The 19307-nt window shown below is 43.5% G+C and overlaps 1 long non-coding RNA gene across 1 annotated transcript; it reads right to left on the bottom strand.

Moving 5' to 3' along the window:
* Positions 1-2911: 2911 nt before the first annotated feature.
* Positions 2912-7656, bottom strand: LOC149917448 (uncharacterized). The gene is made up of 3 exons (XR_016467716.1): positions 7614-7656; positions 6984-7055; positions 2912-4137 (listed from the first exon to the last, which is right to left on the bottom strand). It is a non-coding gene; the product is annotated as an uncharacterized LOC149917448 (long non-coding RNA).
* Positions 7657-19307: the final 11651 nt, after the last annotated feature.

Genomic DNA, 19307 nt, shown 5'->3' with positions numbered 1-19307 from the left:
CTTGGCTCAGCTACCAAAGTGATTTTTTCCTTCTTAGCACTAGAGTATGGACAGAGCTTACTAAACACCTCATTCATGGCTATGTGGGCTATGTTTTCAGACAGAGTAAAAGTGATTAAAAAGTTGGAATAGAGCTTTTTTTTTTTTTTAACTTGATCATATAATTTACTCAGGAAAAACAAATACAGGTTTTATTTTCTGGTCTTCTCCTTATCCCCTACAGGTTATGATATCTTATGTGTAAATTCAAATTAACACTTCTCCCATCTGGATTTCTATGTTTTTAAATTGGAGGCTTGAAATAATTTTTTTCTTTTCAGAATAAAGAAAGCTTTTGAGCAGCTGTCATGTTTGGGGAACAAAGGGTTGGGCTGCTGACCATGTTCGTGTCTGACTAGGAAAACCACAGCCAGAGCTGAAATTACTTTGTCAACCATTTTTTCACATTACACATTTCACAGCCTGCGGAAATGGGTATCTTCATAGGCAGGGCGAGTTAGCTGAGAGGTGTTTTGCTGTGACTTCATTAAACCTGATTCTTAGCACGGGTGTGCCCTCCTCGGCCTGCTTTTGTCCTAGTTTGGGCAGGTCTGTGGGCTGCTGAGGCTGAGTAGGGCATAAGGGCAGGGATGGCTGGATCAGGGCTGGGGGAAAGCCACTCTGGTGGGAGAGATGTCCCAGGAGCCTGCCCACAGGATGGAAAACACTGGCAGACCACTGAAGCACTGTGCAGGAGGGTTTGTGGCCTCATCATTTGCTCTCACTGGGGAGGGAGTCAGGGATAAAAAGCTGTGCTGAGAATGCCCCAACAGATGAGGAGGAGAAGCAGCCGCTCTTTGTCCTCCCCCTCACCCTCACGGGAGCCTCAGTTGCTCCTCATGGAGGAATGCAGGGAGGAAATCTCCCGTGGACATGTGTTCCCTGATCACATCCCTCTTCCCCCTTTCCTGGTACCTTTCTGCTCAAGGGGCAGAAAGTAGCAAATCTGCCTGGGCTGTCTTCAGCTTGCTCAAAGAGAGAAAAGCTTCAAAAGTCAGTTGTCACAGTTTGCAAGCAGCCCCCCAACTCTGGGGGGCTCTCCCAGCCCCCCAACTCTCGAGCAGCCCTCCAGATTTGCTCCCAAACCCTGCCAGGCCCATTGTGTTAGGCTGAGGTGGCAGTCCCTTGGCCACATCCCCATAGCAGTCCCAGACCTGCCCGCTCAGGCTGTGATGGAGCTGGGCAGGCCAGACCCCCCAGTTACACCTCCTCTGGCCAGCTCTGTGGGCAGTCAGCACGGGGTGTGCTTTGGTTTTGGCAGGAGGCTGGTGGGAACGTGACAGGCCGTGCTTGCTTACGTGATCACAGCTTTTTTAAAACAAGCTTGTGCTGTATAAGCTGAGGCAATGCAGATGATGATTTTTTCTGCTAGCTGAAGCAGCCCTGCAGGAAACAGACAGGAAGGTAGGGCAGACTGCTGCATCTCTTGGTCCTGTGGGCAAAAGGGCAGGAGGAGCCCACTGGCCTTCAGGGATGCTGCTGTACTCCGTGCCACAGCTGCAGCTACACCCCATTGCCACCATGTCACGTTTTGCTCTCCCTCTGACTGAAATCAGTGCCTGTCCTGACACAGTGCCACCACTCTGTGGGAATCAGGTCTCCCATCTGCAATGCAGGATAAATCAGATGCTGCATCCACGTGAGGCTGCTGGTCTTCCTGTTCCCAATGCACCAAAGAAGGTTCCTTCAGCTGTCTGTCCCTCAGCAGTGGGCTGTTGTGCACCAAGGTCATGCAGCCATGTCCACGCACTCAGGATCATAAAAACATACAATGGCTTGGAGTTGGGAGTATCTATAAAAACCATCTCGTTCCAACCCACTGTCAAGGGCTGCTGTTACCCACTGTACCACGCTTCCCAGTCTCCATCCAATCTGGCCTTAAATGACTGTAGGGATGGGGTATCCACAGCTCTGGGCAGCCTGTGCCAGAACCACACCACCCGCTGAGCAAAAAAACTTATTTCTAATATCTAATCTAAATCTCCCCTCTTTTGGTTTAAAACCATTTGCCTTTGTTCTACCACTACCAGTCTGTGTAAAAAGTCCATTTCCCTCTTGACTATAAACTTCCTTCAAGTACAGGAAAGCCATAATTGAGGTCTCCCCAGGGCCTTCTCTTCTCTAGTCTGAACAAGCCCAGCTCACTCAGTCCTTCTCCGTAGAAAAGGTGCTTCAGCTCTCTGATCATCTTTGTGGCCTTCTCCTGGAGCAGCTCCAAATCTTTCTTCTGCTCAGGCCCCCAGGTCTGGACATAGTATTCCAGATGGGACCTCATGATGGTAGACTAGAGGGGGACCATTACTTCCCTTGCCCTGCTGGCCACCTCTCTTTTGATGTAGCCCAGGATACAGTTGGCCTTTCAGTTAAATTAAGTTAGGAGGCTCGTGTTAAGTTAGGAGGACAGTATGATCTTACCATGAGAAGAAAGATCCTCCTGGCAGCAACTCTTGCTCCATGCAGGGTCTCAGAGGCAGCTTAACACCCATGGTATGCAAAGTGCAAGGTCCTGCCTACTGGTGTGCCATTTGGAAACAGCAGTGTCAACAACATATGCAGGGAAAAGAAGGTGGCTTTTTTATGTTGGCATCACTACCTATATAATATGTGTGTTCCAGTGTTTCTATAGATTATGCTCTTAGCCTTACAGTCACATCATTCAAAAGATGTAAAAGAAGAAGGACTTCTAGGGAAAAGTAGTACCCTATGCACCTTACTATTCTGTACTGCTGTTTTTAGACAACAGAAGTCTTGGAGGGGCTGAGTATTTACCTCCCTCAGCTTCTGCAGTGATTTGCAATTGAGCAGAAGGTTTCTACATATATATTACCAGTATGCTTGCACATGGCAAATAAATGAGGCAGCACTGAAAGAAATGGGACCCATATTTAATTTGCTAAATAAGAACCAACTTCATGCTCTTCAATAAGGAAATTAGAGTTGGAGAGGAGTTTGGCTGTTCTGTTTGCTTTTCCCACAAAAACAAAGTCCCCAAAGAAGGTGATGCTGACCAGTTTCTGCCTAAAGTAGCAATCCATCCATGCAGCTTATTAGAAGATCAGCTTACTTGTCTTTTTGTCACTTTATCTTCAGATTTGATTTTTTTTTTCCAAAAAATGTTCTTGTTCAATGAGAAACACTGGGCTTGACACTGTAGTGTCTGAAAAAATCTCATGACATGCATGCAGACAAGCCAGATTACAGGTATTGGGTGGTTGTTACCAGTTTAGTCAGCCTAGGGTACCAGGTGAGGGCACAGCTCTTCACTGTATGTCAAAGACTTAGCTAAACCGGACACTTTGCTTACTCTTCCCTTGCTTCCAGCAAAATCATTTGCTGTTTTGCTTGGGTTCAGTGAGTCTTTCCCAGATTAACCAAGAACATCTTACATTTCTGCAATATGATACGATCAGCACTTCAGCCCTGCCAGTGGTGCATCCAGCATAATCCCATCTCTGCTTCAGTCCTCCATTTTTTGTCAAGGGGAAGAAAGCGAGACACCAAGTTCTGTGCTTGGACAAGCCTGAATCTCTAAGGTTAGAAATACTCAGAGGAACCTTAAAAAAAACAAAGTAATTGGGTTCATCAACTGTCTATCTATTTTGTTACTAGAACAAAACTCGAGCCAAAATGGAACACAATGAAAAGGCCGTATGTCTTCAAAAGGATTTTCTTTGAACTACATACAAACATCAGTTTAGCAGATTATTTCATTAAAGGAGCTGAGATTCTGCACTTAATTTATTCCTAGCCTATTTCATATCTCACCACATGCAAATGTCCAAATATTTTCTGGGGAGAGAGGGAAAGGTTTTGTTGTTTTAGCTGTCTCCTTAAGCCCATCAAAGAATCATTTTGACTTCGACTTCTGCAATTCTGATTTTATGCAGCAAACTGGGTCTTGCAGTGATTAAAAACACCTAGTGAAGTTGCTTACTTTCTGCTGTTGGGGTGGTACCTTATGTTATATGCACAGTTTCAGGTCTGAGCTGGTGAAGTTATAGTGGTAGGCACAGCATCATTTCTCTCTGGTTCGTGCCCTAACCCAGGGGAAGGAGGCTGCAGTGTTTTTCAGGAGCAGGGAGCCCACAGCAAAGCTTGCTGAAAAACAAGTGGAGAGGTGGGAAGGATCAAATTCATGGCATAAGCATATACTCTACAAATCATCAGGAGACTTACTCGATGGCTACAAAGAGATTTTTGTCAAGGGTTTTATACAGCTAAAATCAATTCATTCACTTCATCTGTTTTGAACATACTGGAGATGCAGCTAAAGATGTCACAAATGGTTAGAGTTGCCTGGAAACCTTCAAGGTGTCAATTGACCATATTTTTAGGCGCAGGAATGTTACATGGACACACCACGACTTCACCAGCGATTTCTTGAAAAAACAAATGGAGTCAGAAATCTACAAGGGAATAAAAATATCAGGAGAGCGAAGCTGAGTTGAAGCAGGGTAACTCAAAATCAATATTTTGCTTTTAAACTCTTAAGGGGAGGCCCAGGAGGGCTGCACTCATTTTGTCCTCCTTCCTTATTGTCCTCAGAGAGTTGGCTGAGAAGTGACAAGGCTGCTCCATACTTACTGCAGGACATTCCTCACTAACAAGCCACTTGTTAGAGTATTCAGCCGCTGCTTCCCTGCCCAGTGCCTGGCCTTTGCTGAACAGCATTAGACCGTGGTCAAGCTCAACACAAATAAGAAGGGAAAGAGGCTGCTCTTCTTCTACCACTCACGTGTTGGACTCCCCCTGCCCACTCATGTTGCAAACTCATGTCTGTGCAAAAATCTGGGTCACAGCCCTACCAGCACCCCTGGCACAACCCTGCAATTTGCACTCAGGGACTGAATTCAACCAGAGGTAATTCTGGGCCAGTGGTGATAGGAGAAGGTGGTCACAGAACTGCATTGTGCCCTTTTCACTTGTGGGCGTGTGTTGGTGGCTTTGCCCAATGTAGCTGGGAAAAAAGAGGTACAAACATTTAAGTGTTTTTCCAGCCTGAGGTAGAAAACGACAAAGAAACTTCTGCTGTGCCTTTTTTTTAAGCTTCCACACTGTAAAAAAAATGTGTTCACGAAAGTGTACAAGGGCACAAGTCAAAAGCCTTCAGGCCCTTGACTCCCCAGATTTCCCTGGGACCATGTGCACTGGGAATAGGCAGTGCTGCCAACCTGGAATGAGTTTCCCTGGCACTGGGAGTACAGAGTGCATAGTTTGCTGTGCTCTGAGCAGATTTTGGTCCAGACAAAGACACTAAAGTGAAGCATCCATGAAACAGAACCCATGTCCTCACGTGCTCATCTGATGGACTTCAGTGGCCAAGACACAGGATGGAAGCATGACTACAAATGCAATAGGAACACCCCTTTTTTCTCCTTCGAACAAACAGAACTTCAGAGAGCAGTGGCTGGCTAGCTGAATGATGGATATGATATTAAAGACTCCATCTTACCAGCATCAACATATGCATTCCTCTCACCTCTGTAAGATATGGAAAAGTGCCTTGTAGCCCTGCGAGCCCTGACCTTGTTGTCATGAAGTGCCATGGTAGAACCTCTTTCCTCACCTCCTAGGCAGCACACACATCAGACTTCAAAACCATTTCATCCAAACACTAAGGTGATGGTAACTAAATGTCTAAGGACTTTCCAAGCTCTGGGCCCAAGTCTCTAGCAAAAAGTGGGGTGAGCCTTTACTTTGGGCTCTTGGCGAGCCAGTAGTCCAGAGTTAGCACAAGCTCAGTGTGAAAGAGCCATAGCCCTCATCATTGCTCTGCTTGGTCCATGGCTATTCTGGACAGCAGGAGCTTTACTCCAGGTTTTGACATTATTTCTTGGAGAAATGTCTCCAGAAACACCTGCTGCAGCAGGCACAAACCTTTAGAAACATGGCCCAGCAGAGCAGGGTAGGGAGGTGGTTATGTTCCCATCTCCCTAACATATATGGTTGTAGATGCAGCCACAGGGCTTAGATCCTGCAGACCTTGGGAAGGAGGGAAGCTCTCTGGTGCAGCTGAAGCACAGAGCTACATAATCTTGGTCTCTTCAATCCCTCTCTGGCCATGTATCACCAGATCACCCCACAGATCAGCCAGGGGGACTGCCTACTCTCTGTGGGATCTGTCTCGTGGTTGCAACAAAGAAAATTCCAACCAGATGGAATATGTTCACTTTTATGAAGTGAGTCCTTCCCCTGCTACCCATCGGTGATATCCAGAAGCTGTGCAAGGCAGACCCATAAGCACTGCCAGCTCCAGCCTCAGCTGAAGGACTGTGCTACTGCTTAGCAGAAAGCTCACAGCAGAAGAGCACAAAAATGCTCTTGGTTTCATTCTGTTTTTTGTTCTTTTTCCTACACATTTCCACTTGTTTTCTAAATCTCATACAGGTCCGTAACGTGCTAAATTTGGTTTTCTCCAGCTCCATGCCCCTGCCGATGACACTGAAATGAACTACACGGGCTGATCAGACTCCAGATACTCAGCGGACAGATGTGCGTGTCAGTGGCACTTCATTAAGTCGTTTGTTTAAAACCCCCAAACAATCCCCTCTCATGCAGATGGAAATGCCGGCCTGCCTCTTTGCAAGGAGATGTGGATTCTGCCTTAGCAGATATGTGTTGATCCTCTCAGTTAAAAAACTTCAAACCCCTAAAATTCTGGTCTTTGACCCTACCCTAAAACTAATTTGAACTATTCTCAGCTGATCTGGAGTTGAAGGGAATGGCTTTTAACTGGAAATACCTTATCTTTAGACAAGTAATTGTTGTTAATTAAACCAGTAAAGAGACATTAGCCTCTGCTTACTTAAGTTTTAGCCTGTGGATTAACAGGCAGCCCTTGATATCCTTTTAAATGAAGATGTTCTCATGGAATCAGACAATTCTAGCACTCAAATACCTTTCCTGTGATCTGAAAAATAAACCTTGCAAAAGAGCAAACTCACCTGCGGAGGCATAAAGCATCATTTCCAAAGCTTGTTTTTTCTCTTCAAGACAGAGATACAGCTCTTCCAACCCTGCAATTATTTTAGCAGTAAAAGAAAAAGCAAACTGTAATCAGCTGCTAGTAATAGGAACATACATTTTTTTTCCTGCGAATATGTGGAAATAAAAGGAGTGTATGTAATTGCACATGAAAATTTCTCTCTGACTCTCCTGAAATTTGTGATCACCATGGTGCTAGAGCTGCATCAGTAAGGGTGTGTCAGAAAATGGAAAAGAAGCAGGTACAAGATTAGACAGTGCAAGAAAAAAATATGGTTATATTTAACATTGTCTCACAAACTCAACTGCCTCACTGTTCACTTGCAGAAGGACAATAACTGTGATAACTGTGGAAATGGTGATAATGCACTGTGAGAAAAAGCTGGGGACATGAAAGACGGCCTGGAACATCTCAGGTAAAATCCATCTGATGGGGCTGTCGAGCATATTCCTGTAATGCAGGGGGCCCTTGTGTGCCGTATGGCATGTATGCCACTTCCAGGACCTTTGAATTGATCCAGTAATGTGCATGCACAGCTTATTTTTATCTGAGGTTTAAATCCCCTGCACCATGTCTGTGCAATCCTTACCTTAGGCCAGAGCCAAACAGCCCCAGTGAGACATTGTGGTTACACTTGCTCAGCCTCATAAGACTTAGATCTTCTAGTCTTGCAGTGTCATTTGCACCTGGGAAAGTGAACAATTGCAAAATGCCAGCATTTGACACTTATTTCCTGTCAGAAAAGTCCGTTCCATGGTGCTAGTCAATTGTCAGTTGACTCCAGAGAAAGTTTTCCCAGTGATTACAAATTGGAGAAAGTCCCATACAACGAATTATTTTCTGAAACATCATATGCAAAACCATGTTTTTCTTTTTGCTAGTTCGTTAATGTCCTAGACAACATTCCCCTGTTCTTTGGAAGATTATTCCTTCTGTAGATGCCCCCTAAATTTAAGAAGAAGCCCCCAAAATTTAAACTCAATTTTCCTGTCACATAATTCATGTTCAGATTTTGTCACAAATATGGAAAAAAGTTCTGTCTGCACAAATAATTCTCCTTAGCCACCTTTCCTTGCAATGGAGAAGCAAAAACATATCATATGCCAGGTAAAGGTAAAAAGTTGATACTTTAGAAAAGTTAACAAACATATTGAAGCTTTTTCTCCCAAGTTTTGATGGTTAAATTATTTCTCAAACAGCAAGAAAAAGAATTCTGGATTAAGAATGAGTGGTAGGATATATTTAAAGGCTGTTGTTAAAAATTTGCTTAAAACCTGTTTATTTCTTTAATATGGGCATTTAATACTTCATCTGAGTTACTTCAAAGGCTAGTTACAGTTTGCTGAGTGACAAAAGACATCCCTGTATTTTTCTGCATATCAGACAAAGCTCTTGCAGAGCCACTGGTTTTCACCCTTTTTATCAAGTATAGCCCTCATCTTAAAAACAGGAAGTGGAAGCACAAATAAAGTCTCACTGCAGCCAATAACGAAGCCAGCAATAAAATCCAGAAATCTGCCACAGCTTTGTTTCTGCTCTACCTAACTGGCCACGCTTCTTCCTTGGATGCAGAAATATATTTCCAATTTTCAAACCTTGCACAAACCTCAATTTTCCGTTTCAATTCTGGCATTACAATCCCTTGGTCTTTCTTGCAGCAAGATGATCTCGGTATTTGAAGGGTTTCCACCAATTCCTAGACTATCATTACAGCAACAAAATATAGCATTAATGACTCAAACCACTTATAAATGGGTGACAGGAAGGGTCCACTTATGAGTAAGACCAGAACAAACCCTTCCAGAGATCTGCTCCATCTTGCCAAAATTCTCATCCTGTGATTCCTCCTTTTTGTTCAGCACCGAAAAAGAAGTTGGTGATGGCCCCCCCCACAGTGAGCGAGACCTCAGCACTTTGTCCCTCATGTTCACTGAGGTGGCTCTGCAAAGTTTTCTGTGCAGAAGAAAAAAGAAGTCCTTAAAAGAAAAAGAAAATTATTGTAAATACTGGAAACTAGCATGAGTATGTGAATTTAGGAGACTGCATTTGAATTTGGTGAAAAATTAAGAGAGAATATAAATGAACACTAACTGCACTACTTCACAGAGTACAATAGCTACTGATAAGATGGATTTACATTCTGTTTTTTTCACAAGGTAATAGGGATCCTCAAGTTCTGAAAGAAATAAACAAACCAGACTTTCAACTCTCCCATCTTGGAGCATTACTGCTTAAAGTGAAATGCTTACTGATCTTAATAAGGTTAATACAAAAAGGGATTGGGTATTTGCATACCAATTTCTGAACCTCCAAAAGAAACACAGTGTCTGAGAATGACACCCAACAAAACATCTAGAAGCACCATTATTTAGAAAAATGACAAATCACTTCAGGTTTGTTTTGTCCAGTTTTAAATGATTTTTGCAAATCATGTAAAACCACCAAGTTTAGTAGAAGTTTAGTAGGTTTTCTGTTACAACATATCATTAACTTGAGAAAAGAACTTATACTAATGTGGTGGTTGCTGGTGTGAGTGCTTTTTTTCCTAGAGAAGGTATATGAGGACAGGAAGACTCGAACATTAGAGCATAAACAAATCTGTAAATGATCAGACATAAAAAGAAGTCCATCCAATTATTTGACAACCCTTAACTGTCCATTGCAAAGTATATGGCTATTGTCTCCAGTGGACAGAGAAGAATATAATAATAACAGCAATAATAAAATAGACAGAATACTCTGCACTATGTGGATTGTATGCTACTTTATGATGCACTACAAGGCCAAGTGCATGGTGTTGCACTTGGATCATGGCAATCTCAGATATGAATGCAGACTGGGAGAAGAACTCCTTGAGAGCAACCCTGCTGAGAAGGACCTTGGTCTCCTGGTGATGAAAAGCTGGGGATGAGCAGTGTGTGCTTTTAGCCCAGAAGGCCAACAGTATCCTGGGGTGCATCAACAGAGGGTGGCCAGCAGGGTGAGGGAGGTGACTGTCCCCCTCTGTTCTGCCCTTATGATGTCCCATCTGCAGCACTGCATCCAGACCTGGGGCCCTCAGCACAGAAAGGCGAGGAGCTGTTGGAGCAGGTCCAGATGCCCACTGAGATGATCAGAGAGCTGGAGCGCCTCTCCTGTGAAGACAGGCTGAGGGAGTTGGACTTATTCAAACTGGAGAAGAGAAGACTTTGGGGAGACCTCATTGTGGCCTTCTATTACTCGAGGGGAGCTTATAATCAGGAGGGGGACTAAATTTTTACATCATCTGATAATGATAGGACAAGGGGAAATGGGTTTATAATGAAAGAGGGAGATTTGGGTTAGACGTTAGAGAGAAATCGTTTAAGGGTGGTGAGGTACTGGAGCAGGTTGCTCTAAGAAGCTATGGACACTCTATCCCTGGATGAGTTCAAGGCCAGGCTGGATGGAGCCTTGAGCATGATGTAGTGGGAGGCAATCCTGTCCATAACAAGGAGATTGGAACCAGATGGACTTCAAGGTCCCCAAGCCATTCTATGATTCTATACTATGCCTACCTTTTCTTATTTTCATATAATATTCAGAAGGTGAAGAGACAGCGTAATACACACAGAAAATAAACTGAATTAGTCTGGCAATCAGACTCAATAGCTGTTCACTTTTAATCCATTTCTTGTATGAGAAAAATCTAGCTCTGAGTCGCAATATAAATCTTTGTGTTTTACATTTATCTATGCAGAAATGACTGGTTAAGCCCATATCAAACTTTATACCTCTGTTTAAGACCAATTTATCACAATATCACTTCCAGTATTTTGCTGAATCGGAAGTTGGATGCAGTGCTCCCATGGACAGGCAGCCATATGCCATGTGTGCTGTGGTATACAATGGTTAATTTCCCAGGGGAAAATAAATCTTGTAAAAGTTTCTCTTCATCAGGCCTTTTATTAGACGCTGTTCAAACTGAGTCCCAGGAAAACATGATTTCCTTGGCTGTAATGGCATGCACACTCCTAGACTATAGAGAAATCAGATGGACATGCCAGCCCTAGTGCCACTACCAAATCCAGCAGCTACCTACATCCCTGCTTGCATGTTTATTACCAGATTATCAAGAAAAAAAATGAAGAAAATGGACCTACCTGCACCTGGAATTATCTGTCTCACGCCTGCCTTTCTTGGCTGCTCACTATGCACCAACGCCTTTCCATCCATGGTCTTCTCCACATACTGGAATGTGGCATGTGAAGCAGCAGCTTACTGCTATAGCAGAAGCAGATGTGTGCACTGGTGTTCCCATGCCATTGCCTTGCCCACCTGCACCAGTGCTACACAGAGCACTTATTAAAATCTCAGTGTGTTGCCTGGTATGTCCCTGAGCCAGAGGAAGGAATCTAGCTGGAAAGGACCCTACTGTTGGATGGGATACCAGATGTCCCCACAAGGAACAGCAGCCTAGCACATGAGAGCCTGCCCAACTGCCTGGAAGGCTGATAGGAAGGAGGCAACTGTGGCAGGCTATGCTTGGTTTCCTTCTGCTTCCTCCCCAGCCAGATTTTCCCCTCTCCCTCTTTCTCACCTTTTCCAGTCTTAATTCACCACATATTCTCTTAATGGGTTGGCACCTGATGGAAATCAAGCACAAATTAACGTGTTCCTTCTAATTGATGTACCAACTACTTCAGCTTCCTCCCTGTGAATGCCATACTCCTGCTTATCCATTACTGTTTGTATTTTACATGAGGGACAGCCAAATCTGCCCTCAAAAAGACATCACCTGCGATCTGTTCTCCTTGAGATGCCATGCTCCCAGGGGCACTCCCACCTTACCACTGAGAAAGAGGCAGCTGCCACTGCTGTAAAATGATTGGAAATTTTGCTGACTGCTGGGAACAGGTTGTCCTCTTCCAACATTGGCTTTCCCTTCTCTTTCATCATATGTATGCAGTAAGATTTTTCTACCCAAGTCTTTTCCCGTCATGATATTCCTGTGTAGCTATGTCAGCCATGTTGACAGATGCATGCCAAAACCCTACGGTACCACTGACAAAATTAAAACAAGTTTAGTTCCTGATAGTTTTTTTTTTTTTTATCTTCACATTCAAAGACTGATTTCTCTTCTTACTTTTCAGCCTTCCTTCTCTCTCTTTCTTTTTTTTTCTTTTCTTCTCCATGCAGCATTGTTATGCCTGGGGATGCCCCAGGGTGAGGGAAATGAGACACACACCATGGTAGCTGTTGTTGCTCTCTCAGATACCTTATTTGAGCATAGGACAGTATTTGGCAAACATTTCTTTCATCAGCAATGGCTACTTCAGTTGTTCCCTATGCCATCCCCACTCCCTGTTTATGTGTGACCCTCTGCACAGAGAAACCAAGTTCAGTACAAAAAGAAACTGCCTGTGGAATCACCCCTGCCTGTTTTGGTATTTTTCCAGGCTGAGACACTTCTTCTATTGCCATGAAGTTACCTTTGTAAACACAAAACAAATAGAACAAGCCTTCTCCTCTGAAATTCCTTTAGGAACAAGCCACATTTGGCATCACAAGAGCTTTCAATATCTTTTAGTTGATATCTGTCCATCTGCAAAAATTTTAATGTTTTGATTTTGTTTAATGCACAATTAATTTACAGAGGAGGAAAGCAAGAAGGACATACAAATATCAACACATGACTATGAACCTCACATTGCAAAGAAGGTCAAGGTAGTGGACCAGATTAGTTTCTTTACTTCCATCCCAAACATTTCTGATCTAAGACACCATAAAAAATGAAACTGCTTAATGTCTACTAATTTTGAAGACAGCTGTCTTTAAAATTGCACAATATGAATTTGTAAAAGAGTAACAAATTAAACTGAGCACACTGCAGGAATTTATCAATCTGCATCACCAAGGGAGAAAAATAAGACAGGCAAGCCATCTATGTCTAACATGCTGTAGTGAGTGAATTGTCATCATCTTTGGGTTTTTATAAATAAAATAAATATAAAAAGACAAGTAATTTTCTCACCTAATTTTCCTGTAGAACTGATAATTAAGTGTTGTTGGATGCATCACCGGCACACATTTGTGATAGTTGATGTAGTGTCTCTGCATATTTAGAAGCTAAAAATCTTCTCTTATGCTAGAGTAAAAATATCTACTTCACGGCCTTAATATCTATTTCATGGCCTTTTATCTTCTTCATGTAATAATCCAGCTTTTATTTTTTAAAAGTTGCCATCAATGAAAAGTCCTCTATCTTTAGAGTCTTTCATGTATCTTGGACCTCACTGAAAAACAATTACTGTATATACTGCAGAACAAGCTTAAATATATTGACAAAACCTTCAGATGCTACCATATATATTTTAAAAAATCTACTTTAAAACAATTGGTTCTGACACAGAGTCAAAGTCTAGAAGGTAAGTCTTCTTAGATCAGCCAATAATTTTACTTCACTGTGTGACATTTTGCACATCCTTTAACTTATGTTTTTATGTGTGAAGTAATGAAAATGAAGCTAAGACAACACTAGACACGGAAAAGTCATCATCACATATGAGGGAAGAGTTTGTTGATTTTTTCACGAGCATGTACTTGCATACTTTCTATGTGTGGCTCATTCCTCATGCAGCAGCTTGGCAATATTGTTTTACAGAGCCAAACCTTTTTGTCCAAGAGCTATGCAAAAGCAATATGGACAGATTAAATTTAAAGATACCCAAACTGAAGATAGGCAGTCAGGGCCTTTAACTGAGAGAGTAAAGACCTTCGGAGTTAAGTGAACATCTTTGTACGTGGCCCTTTCTCCTTTAGTGGCTCCTTTAGTCACCATCTCTGCTTTGCTATTTGCAGGGTGAAGAGGAGATACGAATTCAGGCAGGTTTTAAAACTGTGAGCAAGAACCAGAAGAAACAATGATTGATCTAATGACTATGCCCGTCTTCTTGGAAATGTGTCCAGGATTTCCAGGTGTCTGATAGAAACTGACACCTAGAAGCTGAGACAGGAATGTCTGGTGACCTGGCTATGCCTGCACGACCTGCCAGATGCCTTCAGAAAGCAGCAGGATGGCTGTGTTCCACTCTCCTGCCCACAGTAATGCCATGGGACAGAGGCAGGAGATCACACTCTTTTGACTTCCTGAAACCACACTTGTTTTACTGAGGGCCCAGGTTCACTCCAGCTGCTTACTTTGTCTGGTGCAAAGTAGTTATAGGCATCAGAGGATAGGTCTGGAGGCATCTCCTCCTTTTCATGGAAGAAAGAGGCCCTGTAGAAAACATGTCCATCTGGGACATTACAGACTTGGCTTCTGCGCTTTCTGCTTCCAGTGAGAAATAGAAGAGAGATGAAATATCTTTCTACCTAACCAGCTATTTTCATGATACCCCAGTACCCGCTGAGGGACATCTTTCTTACCCCTGCCCAGGGGAGCTCCTGGCAGCCTGGCACCTCCCAGAAGAAGCTTAGCCACTACACCTGCTTTATAGCACCAAACCATCCAAATGAGTGCTCTTCCTCAGCCTTAAGTACCAGCTGCCCCAGAACTCTCTTCTGTCCCTCCTCAGACCAATGTTCCCTGCACAGACCCAACCAGGAGCTCTGGCTTGTGCCACCATGAACCAAGAAGCAGGGAGAAAAACAAGCTGGGGTTAACACTGGGTGAGGAGATATCTTCAAAGGGCCAGCTGGATCCTTGAAGAGGTGATCAGGTTAGAGCGGGAGTAGGTGTCAATGGCATCGTTAGCACCCAATGTGGTATCCCACTTGGAAGTGAATCCCCAGCCCAGTCCACCTGAGGAAGTCCCTCACATCCCATTCCTACTGATGAATTCAGCTGCAGCTCTTGCCCTAGAGGAAGAACGTGCTGTTATGTCACAGTATGTCTGGGACTCACCTCTGACCGCATTGCTAGATGGACAAAAAATGCTGTTTCCACAATCACAAGTGGCCCAATGACTGATTGCAGGGGTTTGGTGCAGCAGCACCCATAGCTGCCCTGACAGCTCTTAGGCTGAAGTTCCCCATCTCTGTGGTGCTGGCAGGGGTAAAGGCAGACAAATGCTCTGCAAAATTCAGAAACTGCCTCAAAAATATTTGCTTGAGTCTCACTGCAGGGACCATAATTACTCCAGTGCATTGCTTGTAGGCAGACACCTTTCATTTGGTTTCACTCATTTTGGTTAAAAAAAAAAAAAACACAACAAAAAGCACCCTTCCACCCCCAGAGGTGACTTTAAAATAAATAGTATTTAAACTGAAACCAAGTGCTTGCACAGCATTTTTCTCAGCATGAAACTTGTTTTAGGCTAAACCATTGAAAGTTCCCACAGTACAGGAGGCTTTGAAGGGTGCATACCCACCACCCGTGACACTGCAAATCTTGGCGCTAGCCCATGTTAACTCTTGTGCCAGGTATACAGTAGAGTGCAGTGTTAGTATAACAGCGGTCATTTACCACATCCATCATATGTAAAAATGCTGCATGATCATCCTGTGGAGGTATAGCTCCCTGAGCATGGTTAGTCCCATCCTTCCTGCCCGGTTTTGCCCTGCTTGTTGTTGAATCCAATGGCAGTGTCATAGTGGCCAAATGTGGTGGGCACAATGCCTTTGTAGCAACATGATAGTCATCAGGTATTTTCAGGACCAACATAACCCCTTACACATTCAAATGATATGTTTAAAACACACTTCTAATCAAAAGGCATGTTATTTTTACCAACTAGATATGAGTAGTTCCAGCTTTCTCCTTTCTGCACCTTCCCTTTTCCCCCACAACTGTTGTGTAACAACCCATAAGATACATGACATTTATCACAGCAATTCCCATCCCTTCACTTGACAATTAGAAATGCCCTATGGGAGAGCTGGAGGTCTAATATTTGTGTTTATATTTTTGAGTTTCAGCATTTCTGTAACCTTTCGTTACCATTGGTATGGCCAAAAGTCAGCACTCAGCTCATGACAGCAACACATTCTTATCGCTATCATGCGATATATTATCTTCACATCAGAATGGAAGGGAGCAAGAGCTTGGTTGCATGAAGAAGCACCTCTATCAGCATCTTCTGCTCAGCGGATGACCAGAATGCCAATCTCTCCTTCTTCCTGCAAGAGAGATGTCAGTGTGGGGCAGAGATGAAAAATGCTGCTTCTTTGCAAATGGACAGCTAATGCCAGATTCTGCTTGCAGCAAAGCCAGATTGAGCTACTGCTTATGAAAACACATTCTGGCCCCACTACTTAGAGACAGATAATAATAATTTTTTTTTTTTCACATCTTGCATAATTTTATGGATTACAACATCACTGTGTTGGTATTTGCTCATCACCACCACTTATTTTGAATTATGACTTGGGCATACCATGCTCAAGTTAATCAGGACAACCAGAATTCAAGTAAACAGGGTGAGTTACTGCAGAATAAGATGAAATGAAGCCAATTATAATGAGCTTATTCTGGTCCTTGTCCCAGTAGAGCTACTACGATTAGTATTCCTCAAGCCACTTGCTGAATAATTAAAACAACAGCATGTTCTGATTTGCTTAGACATTTCTGCAAACAATAAAGCTTCTACAATCTTGCAGAAAACTTGCTGTATTTTGGTGTATTTAATTTCTGAATATCAGGTTAGGTTCCTTGCTTCCTGCAGTCCCCACAGCACTGCCATCACCACTAGTTGCAAAGGAGGAGGTTTCACAAGCAGTGGCATTCCCCTGCAGAGGCTGCAGCACCACGCTGCCCAGAGGCACGGCGTGTTGATTGAAGCATGCACTCTATGTGTCATGTGTCAAGGATGATATGTCACCAAACCCTCCTTGCATCTCTGCACAAGGTGTTGAGATAACACTAGCAAATTGTGGTCTCATGACAGGTTTCTAGAATCTGGTATAACAAATCACTATAAGCTCACTCAGTATTAGTGTAGATGTCTGTTACTAATGCATAACAAACCTGGAATTGGTTCAAGGAAAGGATTTCTAATGTATGTTTACAATGAAGCAGAGACACAGAACTGACACCAGCATGAATTACAAGCAAGTTTATTCTGCACTATGCAAAGGCAGAGTGCAATATTTATGATAAATTATTAAGAAATTTAAGCTTCCCTTCCTTCTGTCTGTGAAGGAGCAACTAAATATTGGCTATGCTGGTTTGCTACTTGCAATTGCTGGATAATCATGCTGTAAGCAAAATGTGATCTGTGGCTTGCCAGCAGACCAGTTACCGCATGTACTCACAGCTCAAGCTGGCTGACTGGCCTCACCTGAAGGAACCCCACGTTTTCTCACTCTTCTTTTTCCATGCTCGGTGACTAGGTGGACATGTCTTCCCAAACCCTTCAAGACAGCCCATGACTGTAACAAGTGCTAGCATAGCACACATGGCCCTGTTGCACTCACACTCCCACCTGTTCCTGCCTGGATAATCCAGGCAGCTGGTGTTGCACAGGGGCCCATGCCTCAGGAGCAAACAGCCAACAATGCTGATTTGAGGGGAGCATGCTGTTACTTTCAGTTTTAATGCTTTGCTACTGCTGTTTTGAATAGCTTGAACTGCAAGCTTGCCTTAGTAGGTGAGCTTTTATTTGACATATTTGATGTAGGATGATTCTTATTTTAACAAGGGGATTTTGGCAGACAGGTGAAAAAGTGATTCCCCCAACTCAATTCCTGGTTCTTGGAGAGCTGGAGAAGGTGTCTTGCTCTGTGTTTGTGTGTAACATCAGTGTGGGCTGCTACTGACTCACTGGAAATCACCAGGCATTCAACCCGTTGTTCAGCAGGCAGAAATGCTGTGGGGTTCTTCCTGGGGCCAAAGCATGCAAGAGACAAAGGCCAGGCACAATCCTTTTTGCCTTCCTCCTCCCTCTCTGCAGCTCTGCAGCCTTTGTACTGCGTGACCTGACCCAAAGGAGCCAGGACTACCTCATCCAGGGGCCAAGTGACCACACTGACGTAGCCCGCGTCAGGCTGCACGGGGTGAGTTAACACCTCCACTCCACATATGTCCGCAGGAAGGTGAGTGTGTTTTCACAGCCTTGCAAATGAAGAAAATAATTTTTTTATTTTAGCAGTGATAGTTTCACAAAGAAGTGACAGTCTTGGAGCATCAATGCTACAGCTTCAGTCTGAATATCAGCCTGGAAAACCACTGCCCCTTCACGTCACTGCATCCAGATAACCACATCCCACTCTCCACTTCAGTCCTGTTGATTGCAGCAAGGCCAGGAAAGCCTGTGGGACATGACCATGGGCAGCTCTGAGAATGCCTAGATCTTGGCAAAGCATTGGAGCTGGGCCTGCAGCACGCTTTGGGCAGGGTTGCAGGATGGTGGCAAAGCAAAGACTGGAAGGCCTTCACTATTGGTGCAGCACATGGTGTCCTGCCAGACATCCTCCTGCTTTGTTGAAAAACATGGGGCTAATCACAGTGCAGCCCATGTCTCGATGTCCCCACCTGGAGCCAACAAGACCTTCCTTCCTTTCAGTGCCAAACCACGGCAGTCTCCACAATGAGAGATGACTGCTTGTCCAAAGCACTACAGTTACCACTTCAGCTGCTCCTTTCCAGCATACCGGGGTTTCCTTTTCCAGCACCTGAGTAGACCAAGCACAGAGAGCACCAGAGGCTGTGTGATGTTTTTATCCATTAATCTGCCCTTGCAGCACTCCTGGGTAAATCAGAGTGAGCAACTAACCTTTTGATTCCAACAGAACCGGCAGCTTGTAATCTAAGGCTGCCCAAATCAGAATACCACAAAACTTCAGCTTCAACCCCCGGCTTTAATTTCCTTCAGCAATTTATCACCTCTTTGCATCTCACACATACAGAACAACTAGGAAAATTTCTTAACACCCCTTTGGCAAGCCACATGGAAGCAACTGCCAGAGTATTTTTTTATTATTGTTTCCAGGGCCTACGGCAAAGTAGATCTAAAAAAAAACCCCAAAACAACAAAAGGAGTACCCAAAGCCAAACAAAATAAGGAAAAAAAAATAAGTACATACCTTCCACATGCAAAACGTGTGCAAAGTGCTAGAGGACCCTTGTGAAAGGTCAAAGGAACTTTCTTTCATGGAGAATTATCCTTGAAAACATACTGCAAATGAAATTATTTCCAAATATGCATATATACATACCTACAAACACTTGTATGAGCATAGATTATACATTTATATAAATTATTTTAAATGCATTAAAAAACATGCTGAAGCTTGAAGCTTTGCCTAGGAGCAGGAAAATATGAAATAAAATCTGCTATCTTCTCCTAATATTCAAATGCACATTCAGTTATTTTTTTCAGTTCTA

The sequence above is a fragment of the Phasianus colchicus genome, chromosome 6, assembly GCF_987193195.1.
Source record: "Phasianus colchicus chromosome 6, bPhaCol1.hap1.1, whole genome shotgun sequence".
NCBI lineage: Eukaryota > Metazoa > Chordata > Aves > Galliformes > Phasianidae > Phasianus > Phasianus colchicus.
This window is presented reverse-complemented; position numbering and strand designations above follow the sequence as displayed.